At 55.5% G+C, this 18,591-nt stretch overlaps 2 non-coding genes across 2 annotated transcripts; both read left to right on the plus strand.

The window, feature by feature from the left end:
- Window positions 1-2,818: 2,818 nt before the first annotated feature.
- Window positions 2,819-2,891, plus strand: trnat-agu (transfer RNA threonine (anticodon AGU)). Its single transcript has one exon. It is a non-coding gene; the product is annotated as a tRNA-Thr (tRNA).
- Window positions 2,892-6,071: 3,180 nt separating this feature from the next.
- On the plus strand, window positions 6,072-6,144 carry trnat-agu (transfer RNA threonine (anticodon AGU)). Its single transcript has one exon. It is a non-coding gene; the product is annotated as a tRNA-Thr (tRNA).
- The last annotated feature ends 12,447 nt before the right edge of the window (window positions 6,145-18,591 follow it).

Below are 18,591 nucleotides of genomic sequence, written 5' to 3' on the forward strand. Positions count from 1 at the left end.
CTTTCGTCTCTCTCTGCCCTCCCCATCATGAGTTTTTTACCCCTCTCTCCCTTTCCAACTATCTCGCTTTCCCCATTTCTCACTCTGCTTCCCCCTCTCTTCTCCCTTCCCCCTCTCTTCTCCCTTCCCCCTCTCTCCCCTCACTCTCTCCCCTTCCCTTTCTCCTCCCCCTCGCTCTCTCTCCCCTTCCCACTCTTACACACTCGTTACCCTCTATATCTCGCTCCTACACCTCTCTCACTCCTTCCCCCTCTCTCCCCTCTCTTTCTCCCCTTCCTCACCTCTTTCCTTCCCCCTTTCTCTCCCCTTCCCTCTCTGGATGTTTAACATCTCTGAGACCGACCCTGGAACAACAGGCTCCCCTCACACCCTTCCCCCTCTCCTCTTCTCGTCTCTCTTACACTCTCTCTCCCTTTTTCCCCACTCGATCTCACTCCTTCACCCTCTCTTTCCCCTTCCCCTCTCTCTCCTTCCCCTGTCTCATTCTCTCCATCCCCTTTCTCACCTTCCCCTGTCTCATTCTCCCCTTCTCCTCTCTCCCCTTCCCCTGTCTCATTGTCCCCTTCCCCTCTCTCTCCTCTCTCCCCTTCCCTCTCTACTTTCATTCTCTCACTCCTTCCCCTCTCTCTCGTTCCTCCTCTATCTTCCCTCTCTCTCCCCTCCCCCACCCACACTCTCCCCTGCCCCCTCTCCCTTTTCACTCTCCCTCTCCCCTTCCCCTATCTTCCCTCCCCTCTCTCCTCTCTCTCACTTTTCCCTTTCTTTTCAGATTTTCCCCATTCTCCCTCTCTCTCCCCTTCCTTTCTCTCTCCACTGTCTCCTCCCTCTCTCGTCTTCCCATCTCTCTCCCCTTCCTCTCTCTCACTCCTTCCCTCTCTCTCCTCTTCCCCCTCTCTGTCACTTCTGCCCCCTCTCTCCCCTTCCCCTCCCCTCCCTCTATCTCTCCCCTTCCCCTCCCTCTCTGCCCCCTTCCCCTCTCTCTCACTCCTTCCACTCTCTCTTTTCCCTTTCCCCTCTCTTTCGTGCTCCTTCCCCTGTTTTTCCCAGAGCAGGTGGCTCCATAGTTCAGGGGTTGGAGCACTGGTTTAGTAAACCACGGGCTGTGGGTTCAAATCTCATTTGGGCCTATTTAAAATTAGCTCAGTGTTTAAATTCACTGTCAATTAACAAGGGCTTTAAGTATAAATATTAAACAGCCCCAAGACTGACCCTGAAACAACAGGCTTCACTCTCTCTCCCTTTTTCCCCGCTCGGTCTCACTCCTTCACCCTCACTTTCCCCTTCCCCTGTCTCATTCTCCCGTTCCCCTCTCACTCCTTCCCTCCTCTCTTCCTCCATGTCTCCCATTCCCCTCTCTCTCTCCCCTTCCCTCTCTCTCTCCCCTTCCCCTCTCTCTCACTCCTTCCAATCTCTCTCCCCTTCCCCTCTCTCTCTCACTCCTCCCACTCTCTCGTTCCTGCTCCTTCCTGCATTGTTACTTGGCTCCATAGCTCAGGGGTTAGAGCATTGGTGTTGTAAACTAGGGATTGTGAGTTCAAATCTTACTGGGGCTTGTTTAAAATTAGCTCAGTATTTAAATTCACTGTCAATGAACAAGGGATTTAATTATAAATATTAAACATCCCCAAGACAGACCCTGGAATAAAAGACTCTCTCTTTCCCTTCCCCATCACGACCCGTTCTATATCTTTTATCCCCTCTCTCCCTTTCCCGCTATCTCGCCTTCCCCGTCTCTCACTCATTCCCCCCTCTCACCCTCTCACCCTCTCCCTCTCTCCCCTCACTCCTCTCTCTCTCTCTTATCCCTTTCTTTTCAGATTCTCCCTCTCTCTCCCCTTCCCCGCTCGGTCTCACTCCTTCACCCTCTCTTTCCCCTTCCCCTGTCTCCCCTTCCCCTCTCTCTCCTCTCTCCCCTTCCCTCTCTACTTTCATTCTCTCCCCACTCGTTGCCCTCTCTCTCCTTCCTCCTCTATCTTCCCTCTCTCCCCCTCCCCCTCTCTCCCCTACCCACTCGCTCCCCTGCCCCTTCTGCCTTTTCACTCTCCCTCTTCCCTTCCCCTATCTTCCATCCCCTCTCTCCTCTCTCTCTCTTTTCCCTTTCTTTTCAGATTCTCCCCATTCTCCCTCTCTCTCCCCTTCCTTTCTCTCTCCCCTGTCTCCTCCCTCTCTCGTCTTCCCATCTCTCTCCCCTCCCTCTCTCTCCCCTTCCCTCTCTCTCTCACTCCTTCCACCCTCTCTTTCCCTTCCCCTCTCTTTCCTGCTCCTTTCCCTATCTTTCCCAGAGCAGATGGCTCCATCGCGCAGGGGTCAGGGGTCGTGGGTTCAAATCTCATTGGGGCCTACTAAAAATTAGCTTAGTATTTAAATTTACTGTCAATTAACAACAGCTTTAATTATAAATATTAAACAGCTCTGTGACTGACCATGGATCAACAGGCTCATTTCTCTTACACTCACTCTCCCTTTCCAAATCTCTCTCTCCCTTCCCCATTCTACATCTTTTTCTCCCTCTCTCTCTGTCTCATTTTCCCCGTCTCTCACTCATTCCCCTCTCTCCCCTTCCACCTCCCTCACCCCACCCTCTTTCCTTCCCCCTCACTCTCTATCCTTCTCCCTCGCTTTTGTCTCACTCCTTCCTCTCCTTCCCCTCACTCTCTCCATCCGCTCCCTCTTTCCCTTCCCTGCCTCTGTCTCCCCTTCTCTCTCTCTCCTGCCTTCCTCTCTCTCTCCTTCCCTCTCTCACTCACTCCTTTCCCTCTCTCCCTCCCTTCCCCTCTCTCTCTCCCCAGCTCCTTACCCTGTTTTTGCCCGGGCAGGTGGCTCCACAGCTCAGGGGTTAGAGCACTGGTCTAGTAAACCAGGGGTCGTGAGTTCAAATCTCACTGGGGCCCTACTCAAAATTAGCTCAGTATTTAAATTCACTGTCAATTAACAAGAGATTTAATATATAAATATTAAACATCTCTGAGACCGACCCTAGAACTAGAGGAACCTTCTTGCCCCCTTCACCAATCTTTCTCACGCCTTATTCCTCTCTCCGTCTCCCAGCTTCTCACTCTGTCTCTCCGCTTTTGCCTTTCCCCTCTCTCTGTCTCTCTCCCTCTCTCATTGCCTGTTGCTCTCTCTCTCTGCCCTCTACGTCACTGTCTCTCACCGTCTCTCCTTCTCCATCTCTGTGTCTCTCTTTGTCACAGCCCCTCGAGCCTGTTCCGCCATTCAATTAGATCAGGGTTGATCCATATTTTAACTCCATCTACCCGCCTCGGTTCCGTAACCGTTAGTAACCTTGCCTGACCAAAATAATAGAATCAGAGAACATTATGAGACAGAAGGAGGCCATTCGGCCCATCGTGTCTGTGCCGGTCGGAAGAACAGTTACCCAGCCTAATCCCATTTCCAGCTCTCGGTTCGTAATCCAGGGGATTTGCAGGATCTTGCGGAGACATCGTTGGTGGTATTTCTCCAGCGACTTGAGCTGTCTGCTGTACATGGTCCATGTCTCTGAGCCATACAGGAGGGTGGCTATTACTACAGCCCTGTAGACCATGAGCTCGGTGGTAGGTTTGAGGGCCTGGTCTTCAAACACTCTTTTCCTCAGGCGGCCGAAGGCTGCACTGGCGCACTGGAGGCGGTGTTGGATCTGGTGGTCAATGCCTGCCCTTGTTGATAAGAGACTCCCGAGGTTTGGGGAATGGTCCCCAGTGTCCAGGGCCGCGCCGTGGACCTTGCTGACTGGGGGGCAGTGCTGTGCGGTGAGGACAGGCTGCTGGAGGACCTTTGTCTTACGGATGTTTAGTGTAAGGCCCGAGCTCTCGGCCGCCTCGGTGAAGATGTTGACGATGACTTGGAGATCAGCCTCTGAATGTGAGCAGACGCAGGCGTCGTCCGCGTACTGTAGCTCGACGACAGAGGTTGGGGTGGTCTTGGACCTGGCCTGGAGACAGCGAAGGTCGAACAGGTTCCCACTGGTTCTGTAGTTTAGTTCCACTCCAGCGGGGAGCTTGTTGACTGTGAGGTGGAGCACGGCAGCGAGGAAGATTGAGAAGAGGGTTGGGGGCGATGACACAGCCCTGCTTGACCCCGGTCCGGACGTGGATTGGGGTCTGTGATGGATCCGTTGGGTCAGGATCGCGGCCTGCATGTCGTCGTGGAGCAGGCCAGAGGATGGTGAGGAACTTTTGGGGGGCAGCCGAAACGGAGGAGGACGCTCCATAGACCCTCGCGGTTGACGGTGTCAAAGGCCTTTGTGAGGTCGAAGAAGGCCATGGACAAGGTTTGGTGCTAGTCCCTGCATTTCTCTTGTCCTCATCGACCCTCCTTGTTACCTCCTCAAACAACTCAATCAAGTTAGTCAGACACGGCCTTCCCTGAACAAATGCACGCCGACCGACCTTGATTAATCTGTGTCTTTCTAAATGTAGGTTTATCCTGTCCCTCAGAATTGATCCCAGTCATAACTTTCACCGGGGAATGGGATAAATACTTGCCGGGCTGTGGGGAAAGAGCGGGTGTCGGGGGAATAATCTCTCTCACAGAGCCGACACAGACACGATGGGCCGAATGGCTCTCCTTGTGTGCTGCAAGATTCTGTCAATGTTCAGGGATGGATCACCGAGAATGATTATTCGGGCCCCACCTCCTTGTTAACAATAGTAAGATGTAAACACGAGCTGGTGTTACAGGTGGCTCCATAGCTCAGGGGTTAGAGCACTGGTCTTGAGTTCAAATGTCACTGGGGCCTACTCAAAATTAATGTGGTGTGTAAATTCATCATACATCTTTCTCTGCCTGTCTCTCTTGCTTTTCCCTTTCCTTTCAGATTGTCTCTCACTCTCTCCTTCCACCTATTTCCCCTGAATCTCCCTTTCCCCCTCCCAGTCTCCCCTTTCCCCTCTCTCTCATTTCTTCAACTTTCTCTCCCTTCCCCTGCGTCTTTCCCCTTCTCCCCCTCTCTCTAATTCCTTCCCACTCCTTCGCCACACACTCTCTCTCCGTTCCCTCCCTCTCTTTCCTCACCTGTCTCTTTTCCCTTCCCCCCCTCCTCTTTCCTGCTCCTTCCCCCTGTCTTTCCTAAATCATGTAGCTCCACAGCTCAGGGGTTAGAGCACTGGTCTAGTAAACCAGGGGTTGTGGATTCAAGTCTCACTGCGGTCTATGCAAAATTTGCTCAATATTGTAATACACTGTCCATCATTCTTTGCCTTTGTCTAGCTCTTCTCTCTTTCCTTTCAGATTGTTCCCCACTCACTAGAAAATAGGTGCAGGAGTTGGCCATTCGGCCCTTCGAGCCTGCACTGCCATTCAATGAGTTCATGGCTGAACATGCAACTTCAGTACTGCTTTCTCGCCATACCCATTCATCCCCCGAGTAGTAAGGACGACATCTAACTCCTTTTTGAATATATTTAGTGAATTGGCCTCAACAACTTTCTGTGGTAGAGAATTCCACAGGTTCACCACTCTCTGGGTGAAGAAGTTTCTCCTCATCTCGGTCCAAAATGGCTTACCCCTTATCCTTAGACTGTGACCCCTGGTTCTGGACTTCCCCAACATCGGGAACATTCTTCCTGCATCTAACCTGTCTAAACCCGTCAGAATTTTAAACATTTCTATGAGATCCCCTCTCATTCGTCTGAACTTCAGTGAATACAAGCCCAGTTGATTCAGTCTTTCTTGGTAGGTCAGTCCCACCATCCCGGGAATCAGTCTGGTGAACCTTCGCTGCACTCCCTCAATAGCAAGAACGTCCTTCCTCAGGTTAGGAGATCAAAACTGTCCACAATACTCCAGGTGTGGCCTCACCAAGGCCCTGTACAACTGTAGCAACACCTCCCTGCCCCTGTACTCAAATCCCCTCGCTATCTTACTCCTTCTCCCTCTTTCCCCTTAACCTCTCTTTCCCCACCCCACTCTCTCTCTCCCCTGCTCCCTCTCTCTTCCTCTCTGTCTCCCCTTCTCCCACTCTCTCATTCCTTCCCCACTCTCTCCCCTTCCCCTCCATCCCGCTCTTTCCCACTCCTTCCCCTCTCTCTCTCCTTCCTGCTTCTTTCCCTGTCTTCATCCATGCAGCTGGGTCCATAGCTCAGGGGTTAGAGCACTGATCTAGTAAACCAGGGGTTGTGGGTTCAAACCTCACTGGGGCCTACTCAAAATTAGCTCAGTATTTAAATTCATCTTTCATCTTTCTTTGCCTCTGTTCCTCCCTCCTGTGTCTCTCTCTTTCTTTTCCCTTTCCTTTCAGATTGTCTCTCTCTCTCCCTTTCTCACTCCTTCCCCCCTTTCGCCCCTTCTCTCTCTCCTTTCCTCCTCCCAGTCTCCCCTTTTCCCTCTTTCCCCTTCTCCTTCCCTTCTCTCCCCCCTTCTACTCTCTCTCTCCCCATTCCTTCCCTCTCTTTCCTCTCCCCATCCCTCTCTCTCATTCCTTCCCCCTCTCTCCCACTCCTTCATCACACTCTCTCTCTCCATTTCGTCCCTCTCTTTCCCCAACCCACTCTCTTTCTCCCATTCCCCCACTCTCTCACTCCTTCCCCATTCTCTACCCCCCCTCCACACTCTCTCTCCCCGTCCCCTAACCCCCTCTTTTCCCTCCCCGTCTCTCTCTCTCTCCTTCCCGTCTTTCACCCCTTCCCCTCTCTCTCCCTCCTGTCTTTCACCCCTTCCCCTTTCTCTCCCCTTCCTCTCCTCTCTCTTTCCCCTACCCCCTCTCTCTCACTCCTTCCACGATTGCTTTTCCCTTCCCCTCTCTTTCCTGTTCCTTCCTCTCTTGTTTCCAAAGCAGGTTCACCCCACGTTAAAACAAGCCACCCACAGGCATCTTCCACCCTTCAACTGGAGTTGAGGACTGGAACATCGGGTCCTTCATTGAAACATTTGTGAACTCATCCCTTTTGGTGTGGAAACAAGTCATCCTCGTTCGACGGAGCGCCGATGATGTCACAATAAAAAGCTGCCAGGCGTATAACTGGCCAACTACCAGTCGACAGGTGCAGACTGAAATGGAACAAGCTGATCGCCACCAAACAAGGACCAGAAAGCCGACAAAATCTGTTCTCTGTTCAGGTGATTGTCCCTCCACAGGTTCAGTGAGCAGTGACATCGAACGCTGGTCCTGCTGGTCCTTATGTTGCCAACGTTCTGTTTTCCGTACGATCTCACAAACACGCACAGGTTTGTGAGATGGCTGTTAACATCAGGAAACCCAGTCAGAGTGACCTGACTTTATTGTTGTAAACAGCACTGGCTGCAATGCCCCAGTAGTTCACTGGATGGAGCTCTATATATTACATTGGTATCACACACACTTTGCCTTTTACATAAGAAATAGGAACAGGAGTAGGCCATACGGCCCCTCGAGCCTGCTCCGCCATTTAATGCGATCATGGCTGATCCGATCATGGACTCAGCTCCACTTCCCTGCCCGCCCCCTTATTCCCTGATCGGTTAAGAAACTGTCTATTTCTGTCTTAAATATATTCAATGTCCTGGCTTCTACAGCTCTCTGAGGCAGCGAATTACACAGATTTACAACCCTCTGAGAGAAGAAATTCCTCCTCATCTCAGTTTTAAATGGGTGGCCCCTTATTCTAAGACCATGCCCCCTAGTTCTAGTCTCCCCCATCAGTGGAAACATCCTCTCTGCATCCACCTTGTCGAGCCCCCTCATAATCTGATACGTTTCGATAAGATCACCTCTCATTCTTCTGAATTCCAATGAGTAGAGGCCCAACCTCCTCAACCTTTCCTCATAAGTCAAACCCCTTCATCTCCGGAATCAACTGAGTAAACCTTCCCTGAACTGCCTCCAAAGCAAATATAACCGGTTTTTATTCAAGCATGCTGGGGAAGGGTTCCGATGGACCTTCTCAGAACAGAGGTTTTCACAATTACAATTCTGCCGCTTTTTGAGGTGTGTGGGCCTCCTACAGAACCACCGATTGGTCGACTGCTCTCGGCGAAGTGACATCGATTTGTTGAACCTTTCCAGACTGGCTCTGATTGGTTCTTTCCCACCTGTCCATCTCCCATCACACGTCACCCTCCCGGAATGTGTCATTCAGTGGTGTCAACGTGGCTCGAGGGGCCATATGGCCTACTCCTGCTCCTATTTCTTATGTTCTTAAACCGAGGTTGAGTGTGAGTGATTCCGTGGTCGCTATACGGCCGGGGATCAATTCCTTATCTCAGGGAGTCCAGCTTGAGGAAGAGAAGACATTTTTGGGGGGATTTGAACCCGTGACCTGTGGGTTTACCAATCCGGTGATTATCACAAAGGACTGTGACACACACACACACACACTTCCCATTGACTCTCCATTTTCAAAGCAGTTTTATTTCGTTTTTTTGGGTTTTTTAACTCCATCACAGTGTGTATTTACAAGTTATTTACGCTTCCCATTCTTGACGTCACGTTTTAACAAAAGCGCGCGCTTGCAGGGCGAGGTCTGTGTCAGCCCCTTCACACACTGCCTCTCCCCTCATACCCTGCCAAACGCAGGGGGAGGGGGAGGGCACAGTCCGATCCCAATCGATTCACCTCGCTCCTTCCGCTCGCGCGCTGGGAGCTCGAACACTCCACATTTTGTCTTTTTAAAAGAAAACTCAGGTTCCTGCACCGTCACACCACAGCGATTAGACTTACTGCCACCCTGCCTTCTCCATTTGCCCCAAAGCTTTGGAAAGAACAAAAGAATCAGGAGCAGGGGAGTCACCCCCATGGCCCCCTCGAGCCTGCACCGCCATTTAATACATGGCTGATCTTCGAGCTAGTCTCCTCTCTTCCCTCCTTATCCCTTGATTCCTCCAGAGTCCAAAAATCTATTGATAGCTGTCATAGAATCAAAGAATAATTGTGACACAGAATCAGGCCATTGGGCTGACCAAGAGCTACCCAGCCTAATCCCACTTTCCAGCTCTCGGTCCGTAGCCCTGTAGGTTACGACACTTCAAGTGTACATCCAGGTACTTTTTAAATGTGGTGAGGGTTTCTGCCTCTACCACCCTTTCAGGCCGTGAGTTCCAGACTCCCACCACCCTCTGGGTGAAGACATTTCCCCTAAAATCCCCTCTAAACCTCCCCCCAATTACTTTAAATCTATGTCCCCTGGTTATTGACCCCTCTGCTAAGGGAAATAGGTCCTTCCTATCCACTCTATCCAGGCCCCTCATAATTTTATACACCTCAATTAAATCTCCCCTCAGCCTCCTCTGTTCCCAGTAAAACAACCCCCAGCCTATCCAATCTTTGCTCATGGCTAAAGTTTTCCAGTCCCGGCAACGTCCTGGTAAATCTCCTCTTCACCCTCTCCAGTGCAATCACATCCTTCCTGTAATGTGGTGACCAGAACTGCACGCAGTACTCCAGCTGTGGCCTGACCCAGTGTTGTATACAGTTTGAGCATAACCTCCCTGCTCTTGTATTCTATGCCTCGACTAATAAAGTCAAGTATTCCGTATGCCTTCTTAACCACCTTATCCACCTGGCCTGCTACCTTCAGGGATCTGTGGACCTGCACTCCAAGGTCCCTCTATTCCTCTACACTTCTCAGTGTCCTACTATTTAATGTGTATTCCCTTGCCTTGTTAGCCCTCCCCAAATGCATGTCCCCATACCTCTCTGGATTAAACTCCATTTGCCACTGCTCTGCCCACCTGACTAGTCGATTGATATCTTCAGTTCCTTGAATAGAGTTGCCTCCAAATCTTTCCCCTTCAAACATTGATCCAATTCCCCCTTTTGAGTCTGTGCCCACCGATCGTTCAGGCAGCGCGTTCCTGATCACAACTCGCTGCGTAAAAAACATTTCTCCGCATCTCCCTCTCTGGATCTTTCACCAATTATCTTCTTTTCAAAATGTATTCATTCTGTATCTCCTGACATCCTTGTCCCAGAGCCCCAGTGTCTCCATGTCCCAGTGTCCCCGTGTCCCAGTGTCCCCGTGTCCCAGTGTCTCCGTGTCACTGTGTCCCCGTGTCCCTGTGTCCCCGTGTCCCAGTGTCCCCGTGTCCCAGTGACTCCGTGTCCCAGTGTCTCCGTGTCACAGTGTCCCCGTGTCCCAGTGACTCCGTGTCCCAGTGTCCCCGTGTCCCAGTGTCTCCGTGTCACAGTGTCTCCGTGTCCCTGTGTCCCCGTGTCCCAGTGTCTAGATGTCCCAGTGTCTCCGTGTCCCAGTGTCTCCATGTCCCAGTGTCTGTGTCCCAGTGTCTCCGTGTCCCAGTGTCTCCGTGTCCCAGTTTCCCCATGTCCCAATTTCTCCGTGTCCTAGTGTCCCAGTGTCTCCGTGTCCCAGTGTCTCTGTGCCCCAGTGTCTCCATGTCCCAATGTCCCGGTGTCCCAGTGTTCCCGTGGCTCCATGTCTCCGTGTCTCTGTGTCCCAGTGTCCCAGTATCCCCGTGTCCCCGTGTCTCCATGTCCCCAAGTCTCCGTGTCCCAGTGTCTCCATGTCTCCATGTCCCCGTGTCTCCGTGTCCCAGTTTCTCCGTGTCCCAGTGTCCCAGTGTCTCCGTGTCCCAGTATCACCGTGTCCCCGTGTCCCAGTGTCTCCGTGTCCCAGTGTCCCCGTGTCCCAGTGTCTCCATGTCTCCGTGTCTCCGTGTCCCAGTGTCTCCGTGTCCCAGTGTCTCCATGTCTCCGTGTCTCCGTGTCCCAGTGTCTCCGTGTCCCAGTGTCTCCGTTTCCCAGTGTCTCCATGTCCCAGTGTCTCCGTGTCCCCGTGTCTCCGTGTCTCCGTGCCCCATTGTCTACGTGTCCCAGTGTCCCCGTGTCCCAGTGTCTCCGTGTCCCAGTGTCTCCATGTCCCCGTGTCCCATTGTCTACGTGTCCCAGTGTCTCCGTGTCTCAGTGTCTCCGTGTCCCAGTGTTTCCGTGTCCCAGTGTCTCTGTGTCCCAGTGTCTCCATGTCCGACTGTCTCCGTGTCCCAGTGTCGAAGTGTCCGCGTGTCTCCGTGTCCCAGTGTCTCCGTGTCTCCGTGTCCCAGTGTCTCCGTGTCCCAGTGACGCCATGTCCCAGTGTCTCCATGTCCCCGTGTCTCCGTGTCACAGTGTCCCATTGTCTACGTGTCCCAGTGTCCCCGTGTCCCCGTGTTCCACTGTCTTCGTGTCCCCGTGTCCCAGTGTCTCCGTGTCCCAGTGTCTCCGTGTCCCAGTGTCTCCGTGTCCCCGTGTCCCCGTGTCCCAGTGTTTCTGTGTCCCATTGTCGACGTGTCCCAGTGTCTCCGTGTCTCCGTGCCCCAGTGTCTCCGTGTCCCAGTGTCTCCGTGTCTCCGTGTCCCAATGTCTACGTGTCTCAGTGTCTACGTGTCACAGTGTCTCCGTGTCCCAGTGTCTCCATGTCTCCGGGTCCCGGTGTCCCGGTGACTCCGTGTCCCAGTGCCTCCGTGTACCAGTGTCTCCGTGTACCATTGTCCCTGTGTTCCCGTGTCTCCGTGTCCCAGTGTCCCCTTGTCTCTGTGTCCCACTGTCTCTGTGTCCCAGTGTCTCCGTGTCCCCATGTCCCAGTGTCCCCGTGTCTCCGTGTCTCCGTGTCCCAGTGTCTCCATGTCCCAGTGTCTCCGTGTCCCCGTGTCCCAGTGTCCCCGTGTCCCAGTGTCCCCATGTCTCCGTGTCTCCGTGTCCCAGTGTCTCTGTGTCCCCGTGTCTCCGAGTCCCAGTGTCTCTGTGTCCCAGTATCCCAGTGACCCAGTGTCTTCGTGTCCCAGTGTCTCCTATCCTAGTGTCTCCGTGTCTCTGTGTCCCAGTGTCTCCGTGTCCCAGTGCCTCCGTGTCTCCGTGTCCCAGTATCTCTGTGTCCCAGTGTCTCCGTGTCCCAGTGTCCTCGTTTCTCCGTGTCCTAGTGTCTCCGTGTCCCACTGTCTCTGTGTCCCAGTGTCTCCGTGTCTCCGTGTCCCCATGTCTCCATGTCCCAGTGTCCCCGTGTTTCTGTATCCCAGTGTCTCCGTGTCCAAGTGTCTCCGTGTCCCTGTGTCTCCATGTCTCCGTGTCCCAGTGTCCCCGTGTTCCAGTGTCTCCATGTCCCAGTGTCTCTGTGTCTCCGTGTCCCAGTGACTCCATGTCCCAATGTCCCAGTGTCTCCGTGTCCCAGTGTCTCCGTGTCCCAGTGTCTCCGTGACCCAGTGTCTCCATGCCTCCGTGTCCCAGTGCCTCCGTGTCTCCGTGTCCCAGTGTCTCCGTGTCCCAGTGTCCCCATGTCTCCATGTCCCAGTGTCTCCGTGTCTTCATGTCCCAGTGTCTCCGTGTCTCCGTGTCCACGTGTCCTAGTGTCCCCGTGTCCCAGTGTCTCCGTGTCTCCGTGACCCAGTGTCTCCGTGTCCCAGTGTCCCCGTGCCCCACTGTCCCCATGTCTCCGTGTCCCCGTGTCCCAGTGACTCCGTGTCCCAGTGTCTCCGTGTCCCAGTGTCCTAGTGTCTCCGTGACCCAGTGACTCCATGTCTCCATGTCCCAGTGTCCCCGTTTCCCCGTGACTCCGTGTCCCAGTGTCCCCGTGTATCCGTGTCCCAGTGTCTCCGTGTCCCAGTGTCTCTGTGTCCCAGTGTCTCCTTGTCCCCGTGTCCCAGTGTTTACGTGTCTCCATGTCCCAGTGTCTCCGTGTCCCAGTGTCCCTGTGTCTCCGTTTCCCTGTGTCTCCGTGTCCCTGTGTCTCCGTGTCTCCATGACCCAGTGTCTCCGTGCCTCCGTGTCCCAGTGTCTCCGTGTCTCCGTGTCACAGTGAATCCGTGTCCCAGTGTCCCAGTGTCCCCGTGTCCCCGTGTCCCAGTGTCTCCGTGTCCCAGTGTCCCCGTGGCCCAGTGTCTCTGTGTCCCAGTGTCTCCGTGTCTCCGTGTCCCAGTGTCTCCGTGTCCCAGTGTCTACCTGTCTCCGTGGCCCAGTGTCTCCGTGTCTCCGAGTCCAGTGTCTATGGGTCCCAGTGTCTCCATGTCTCCATGTCCCAGTGTCTCCATGTATCCGTGTCCCAGTGTTGCCGTGTCCCAGTGTCTCCGTGTCCCAGTGTCCCCGTGTCTCCGTGTCCCAGTGTCCCCGTGTCTCCGAGTCTCAGTGTCTCCGTTTCCCCGTGTCCCAGTGTCCCAGTGTGTCCGTGTCTCCAAGTCCCCGTGTCCCCGTGTCACAGTGTCTCCGTGTCCCAGTGTCCCAGTGTCTTCTTGTCCCAGTGTCCCCATGTCCCAGTGACTCTGTGTCCCAGTGTCCCCGTGTCGCAGTGTCACAGTGTCTCCGTGTCCCTGTGTCCCCGTGTTCCAGTGTCCCAGTGTCTCTGTCTCTCCGTGTCTCCATGTCCCAGTGTCTCCGTGTCTCCGTGTCCCAGTGTCTCTGTGTCCCAGTGTCCCCGTGACCCAGTGTCTTCGTGTCCCAGTGTCTCCTATCCCAGTGTCTCCGTGTCCAAGTGTCTCCGTGTCGCAGTGCCTCCGTGTCTCCGTGTCCCAGTATCTCCGTGTCCCAGTTTCTCCATGTCCCAGTGTCTCCGTGTCCCACTGTCTCCGTGTCCCAGTGTCCCCGTGTCTCTGTGCCCCAGTGTCTCCGTGTCCCAGTGTCTCCGTGTCCCTCTGTCTCCATGTCTCCGTGTCCCAGTGTCCCCGTGTTCCAGTGTCTCCATGTCCCAGTGTCTCTGTGTCTCCGTGTCCCAATGACTCCGTGTCCCAGTGTGCCCGTGTCCCAGTGTCTCCGTGACCCAGTGTCTCCGTGTCCCAGTGTCCCCATGTCTCCATGTCCCAGTGTCTCCGTGTCTTCATGTCCCAGTGTCTCCGTGTCTCCGTGTCCCCGTGTCCCAGTGTCCCCGTGTCCCAGTGTCGACGTGTCTCCGTGACCCAGTGTCTCCGTGTCCCAGTGTCCCCGTGCCCCAGTGTCCCCATGTCTCCGTGTCCCCGTGTCCCAGTGACTCCGTGTCCCAGTGTCTCCGTGTCCCAGTGTCTCCGTGTCCCAGTGTCCTAGTGTCTCCGTGACCCAGTGACTCCATGTCTCCATGTCCCAGTGTCCCCGTTTCCCCGTGACTCCGTGTCCCAGTGTCCCCGTGTATCCGTGTCCCAGTGTCTCCGTGTCCCAGTGTCTCCGTGTCCCAGTGTCTCCTTGTCCCCGTGTCCCAGTGTTTACGTGTCTCCATGTCCCAGTGTCTCCGTGTCCCAGTGTCCCTGTGTCTCTGTGTCCCTGTGTCTCCGTGTCTCCATGACCCAGTGTCTCCGTGCCTCCGTGTCCCAGTGTCTCCGTGTCTCCGTGTCACAGTGAATCCGTGTCCCAGTGTCCCCGTGTCCCCGTGTCCCAGTGTCTCCGTGTCCCAGTGTCCCCGTGTCCCAGTGTCTCTGTGTCCCAGTGTCTCCGTGTCTCCGTGTCCCAGTGTCTCCGTGTCCCAGTGTCTCCCTGTCTCCGTGGCCCAGTGTCTCCGTGTCTCCGTGTCCAGTGTCTCCATGTATCCGTGTCCCAGTGTTGCCGTTTCCCAGTGTCCCCGTGTCCCCGTGTCCCAGTGTCTCCGTGTCCCAGTGTCTCCGTGTCCCAGTGTCCCCGTGTCTCCGTGTCCCAGTGTCCCCGTGTCTCCGAGTCTCAGTGTCTCCGTTTCCCCGTGTCCCAGTGTCCCAGTGTGTCCGTGTCTCCGTGTCCCAGTGTCCCAGTGTCTTCTTGTCCCAGTGTCCCCATGTCCCAGTGACTCTGTGTCCCAGTGTCCCCGTGTCTCCGTGTCCCAGTGTCCCCGTGTCTCCGAGTCTCAGTGTCTCCGTTTCCCCGTGTCCCAGTGTCCCAGTGTGTCCGTGTCTCCGTGTCCCAGTGTCCCAGTGTCTTCTTGTCCCAGTGTCCCCATGTCCCAGTGACTCTGTGTCCCAGTGTCCCCGTGTCGCAGTGTCACAGTGTCTCCGTGTCCCTGTGTCCCCGTGTCCCAGTGTCCCAGTGTCTCCGTCTCTCCGTGTCTCCGTGTCCCAGTGTCTCCGTGTCTCCGTGTCCCAGTGTCTCTGTGTCCCAGTGTCCCCGTGACCCAGTGTCTTCGTGTCCCAGTGTCTCCTATCCCATTGTCTCCGTGTCTCTGTGTCCAAGTGTATCCGTGTCCCAGTGCCTCCGTGTCTCCGTGTCCCAGTATCTCCGTGTCCCAGTTTCTCCATGTCCCAGTGTCTCCGTGTCCCACTGTCTCCGTGTCCCAGTATCTCCGTGTCTCTGTGTCCCAGTGGCTCCGTGTCTCCGTGTCCCCATGTCTCCATGTCCCAGTGTCCCCGTGTCTCTGTGCCCCAGTGTCTCCGTGTCCCAGTGTCTCCGTGTCCCTCTGTCTCCATGTCCCCGTGTTCCAGTGTCTCCATGTCCCAGTGTCTCTGTGTCTCCGTGTCCCAGTGACTCCGTGTCCCAGTGTGCCCGTGAACCAGTGTCTCCGTGACCCAGTGTCTCCGTGTCCCAGTGTCCCCGTGTCTCCATGTCCCAGTGTCTCCGTGTCTCCATGTCCCAGTGTCCCAGTGTCCCCATGTCCCAGTGTCTCCTTGTCCCAGTGTCTCCGTGACCCAGTGTCTCCATGCCTCCGTGTCTCAGTGTCTCCGTGTCCCAGTGTTTCCGTGTCCCAGTGTCCCAGTGTCTCCGTGTCCCTGTGTCTCCATGTCCCAGTGTCTCCGTGTCCCAGTGTCCAAGTGTCCCCGTGTCTCCGTGTCCCAGTGTCCCAGTGTCTCCGTGTCCCAGTGTCTCCGTGTCCCAGTGCCCCGTGTTCCAGTGTCTCCATGTCCCAGTGACTCCGTGTTCCAGTGTCTCCATGTCCCCGTGTCTCCGTGTCCCAGTGTCTCTGTGTCTCCGTGTCCCATTGTCTACGTGTCCCAGTATCCCCGTATCCCCGTGTCCCAGTGTCTCCGTGTCCCAGTGTCTCCGTGTCCCAGTGTCTCCGTGTCCCCGTGTCCCCATGTCCCAGTGTTTCTGTGTCCCATTGTCTTCGTGTCCCAGTGTCTCCGTGTCTCCGTGCCCCAGTGTCTCAGTGTCCCAGTGTCCCAGTGTCTCTGTGTCCCAGTGTCTCCGTGTCCCAGTGTCCCCGTGTCCCAGTGTCTCCGTGTCCCCGTGTCCCAGTGTCGCTGTGTCCCAGTGTCTCTTTGTCCCTGTGTCTCTGTGTCCCAGTGTCCCCATGTCCCAGTGTCTCCGTGTCCCAGTGTCTCCGAGTCCCAGTGTCGCCATGTTCCAGTGTCCCAGTGTCTCCGTGTCCCAGTGTCCCTGTGTCCACGTGTCCCAGTGTCTCTGTGTCCAAGTGTCCCCGTGTCCCAGTGTCCACGTGTACCAGTGTCCCCGTGTGCCAATGTCTCCGTGTCCCAGTGTCCCCGTGTCCCAGTGTCGCCGTGTCTCCGTGTCCCAGTGTCGCCGTGTTCCAGTGTCTCCATGTCCCAGTGACTCCGTGTTCCAGTGTCTCCATGTCCCCGTGTCTCCGTGTCCCAGTGTCTCTGTGTCTCCGTGTCCCATTGTCTAAGTGTCCCAGTATCCCCGTATCCCCGTGTCCCAGTGTCTCCGTGTCCCAGTGTCTCCGTGTCCCAGTGTCTCCGTGTCCCCGTGTCCCCATGTCCCAGTGTTTCTGTGTCCCATTGTCTTCGTGTCCCAGTGTCTCCGTGTCTCCGTGCCCCAGTGTCTCAGTGTCCCAGTGTCCCAGTGTCTCTGTGTCCCAGTGTCTCCGTGTCCCAGTGTCCCCGTGTCCCAGTGTCTCCGTGTCCCCGTGTCCCAGTGTCGCTGTGTCCCAGTGTCTCTTTGTCCCTGTGTCTCTGTGTCCCAGTGTCCCCATGTCCCAGTGTCTCCGTGTCCCAGTGTCTCCGAGTCCCAGTGTCGCCGTGTCTCCGTGTCCCAGTGTCGCCGTGTCCCAATGTCCCAGTGTCTCCATGTCCCAGTGTCCCTGTGTCCCAGTGTCTCCATGTCTCCAGGTCCCGGTGTCCCAGTGTTTCCGTGTCCCAGTGCCTCCGTGTCCCAGTGTCTCCGTGTCTCCGTGACCCAATGTCTACGTGTCTCAGTGTCTACGTGTCACAGTGTCTCCGTGTCCCAGTGTCTCCATGTCTCCGGGTCCCGGTGGCCTGGTGACTCCGTGTCCCAGTGCCTCCGTGTACCAGTGTCTCCGTGTACCAGTGTCCCTGTGTTCCCGTATCCCCGTGTCCCAGTGTCCCCTTGTCTCTGTGTCCCACTGTCTCTGTGTCTTAGTGTCTCCATGTCCCAGTGTCTCCGTGTCCCAGTGTCCCCGTGTCTCCGTGTCTCCGTGTCCCAGTGTCTCCATGTCGCAGTGTCTCCGTGTCCCCGTGTCCCAGTGTTCCCGTGTCCCAGTGTCCCCGTGTCCCCGTGTCTCCATTTCTCCGTGTCCCAGTGTCCCAGTGTCTCTGTGTCCCAGTGACCCAGTGTCTTCATGTTCCAGTGTCTCCTATCCCATGTCTCCGTGTCTCTGTGTCCCAGTGTTTCCGTGTCCCAGTGCCTCCGTGTCTCCGTGTCCCAGTATCTCCGTGTGCCAGTTTCTCCATGTCCCAGTGTCTCCGTGTCCCAGTATCTCCGTGTCCCAGTGTCTCCGTGTCCCAGTGTCTCCGTGTCCCAGTGTCCTCGTTTCTCCGTGTCCCAGTGTCTCCGTGTCCCAGTGTCTCTGTGTCCCAGTGTCTCCGTGTCCCCATGTCTCCATGTCCCAGTGTCCCCGTGTTTCTGTATCCCAGTGTCTCCGTGTCCCAGTGTCTCCGTGTCCCTGTGTCTCCATGTCTCCGTGTCCCAGTGTCCCCGTGTTCCAGTGTCTCCATGTCCCAGTGTCTCTGTGTCTCCGTGTCCCAGTGACTCCGTGTCCCAGTGTCCCAGTGTCTCCATGTCCCAGTGTCCCCATGTCTCCATGTCTCAGTGTCTCCCTGTCTCCATGTCCCAGTGTCTCCGTGTCTCCGTGTCCCAGTGTCCCAGTGTCTCTGTGTCCCAGTGTCCCCATGTCCCAGTGTCCTCGTGTCCCAGAGTCCCCGTGTCTCCGTGACCCAGTGTCTCTGTGTCCGAGTGTCCCCGTGCCCCAGTGTCCCATGTCTCCGTGTCCCAGTTTCCCCGTGTTCCAGTGACTCCGTGTCCCAGTGTCTTCGTGTCCCAGTGTCTCCGTATCCCAGTGTCCCAGTGTCTCCGTGTCCCTGTGTCTCCATGTCTCCGTGTCCCAGTGTCCCCGTGTTCCAGTGTCTCCATGTCCCAGTGTCTCTGTGTCTCCGTGTCCCAGTGACGCCGTGTCCCAGTGTCCCCGTGTCCCAGTGTCTCCGTGTCCCCGTGTCCCCGTGTCTCCGTGTCCCAGTGTCTCCGTGTCCCAGTGTCCCCGTGTCCCAGTGTCTCCATGTCTCCGTGTATCCGTGTCCCAGTGTCTCCGTGTCCCAGTGTCTCCATGTCTCCATGTCTCTGTGTCCCAGTGTCTCCGTGTCCCAGTGAATTCAAACTTCACTGGGGTCTATTCAAATTTAGTTTAGCATTTAAATACCAGTCTTTCTCTCCTCCTGATTCTTTCCCACTTTTCAGATTCTCCCCCAACCCCTCTCTCTCACTTTCCCTTTCCCCTCACCTCTCACTTGCTTGTTTGCCTCTCTCTCTCCCCTTCTCCTGTCAATTTCACTCCTTCCCCTCTCTCTCTCTCCCCGCCCCTTCCACACCTTCTCCCTTTCTCTCACTCCCACTTCCCATTTCTCTCACACGCC

This window comes from Pristiophorus japonicus, unplaced genomic scaffold (genome assembly GCF_044704955.1).
Source record: "Pristiophorus japonicus isolate sPriJap1 unplaced genomic scaffold, sPriJap1.hap1 HAP1_SCAFFOLD_221, whole genome shotgun sequence".
In the NCBI taxonomy this organism is placed as follows: Eukaryota; Metazoa; Chordata; class Chondrichthyes; family Pristiophoridae; genus Pristiophorus; species Pristiophorus japonicus.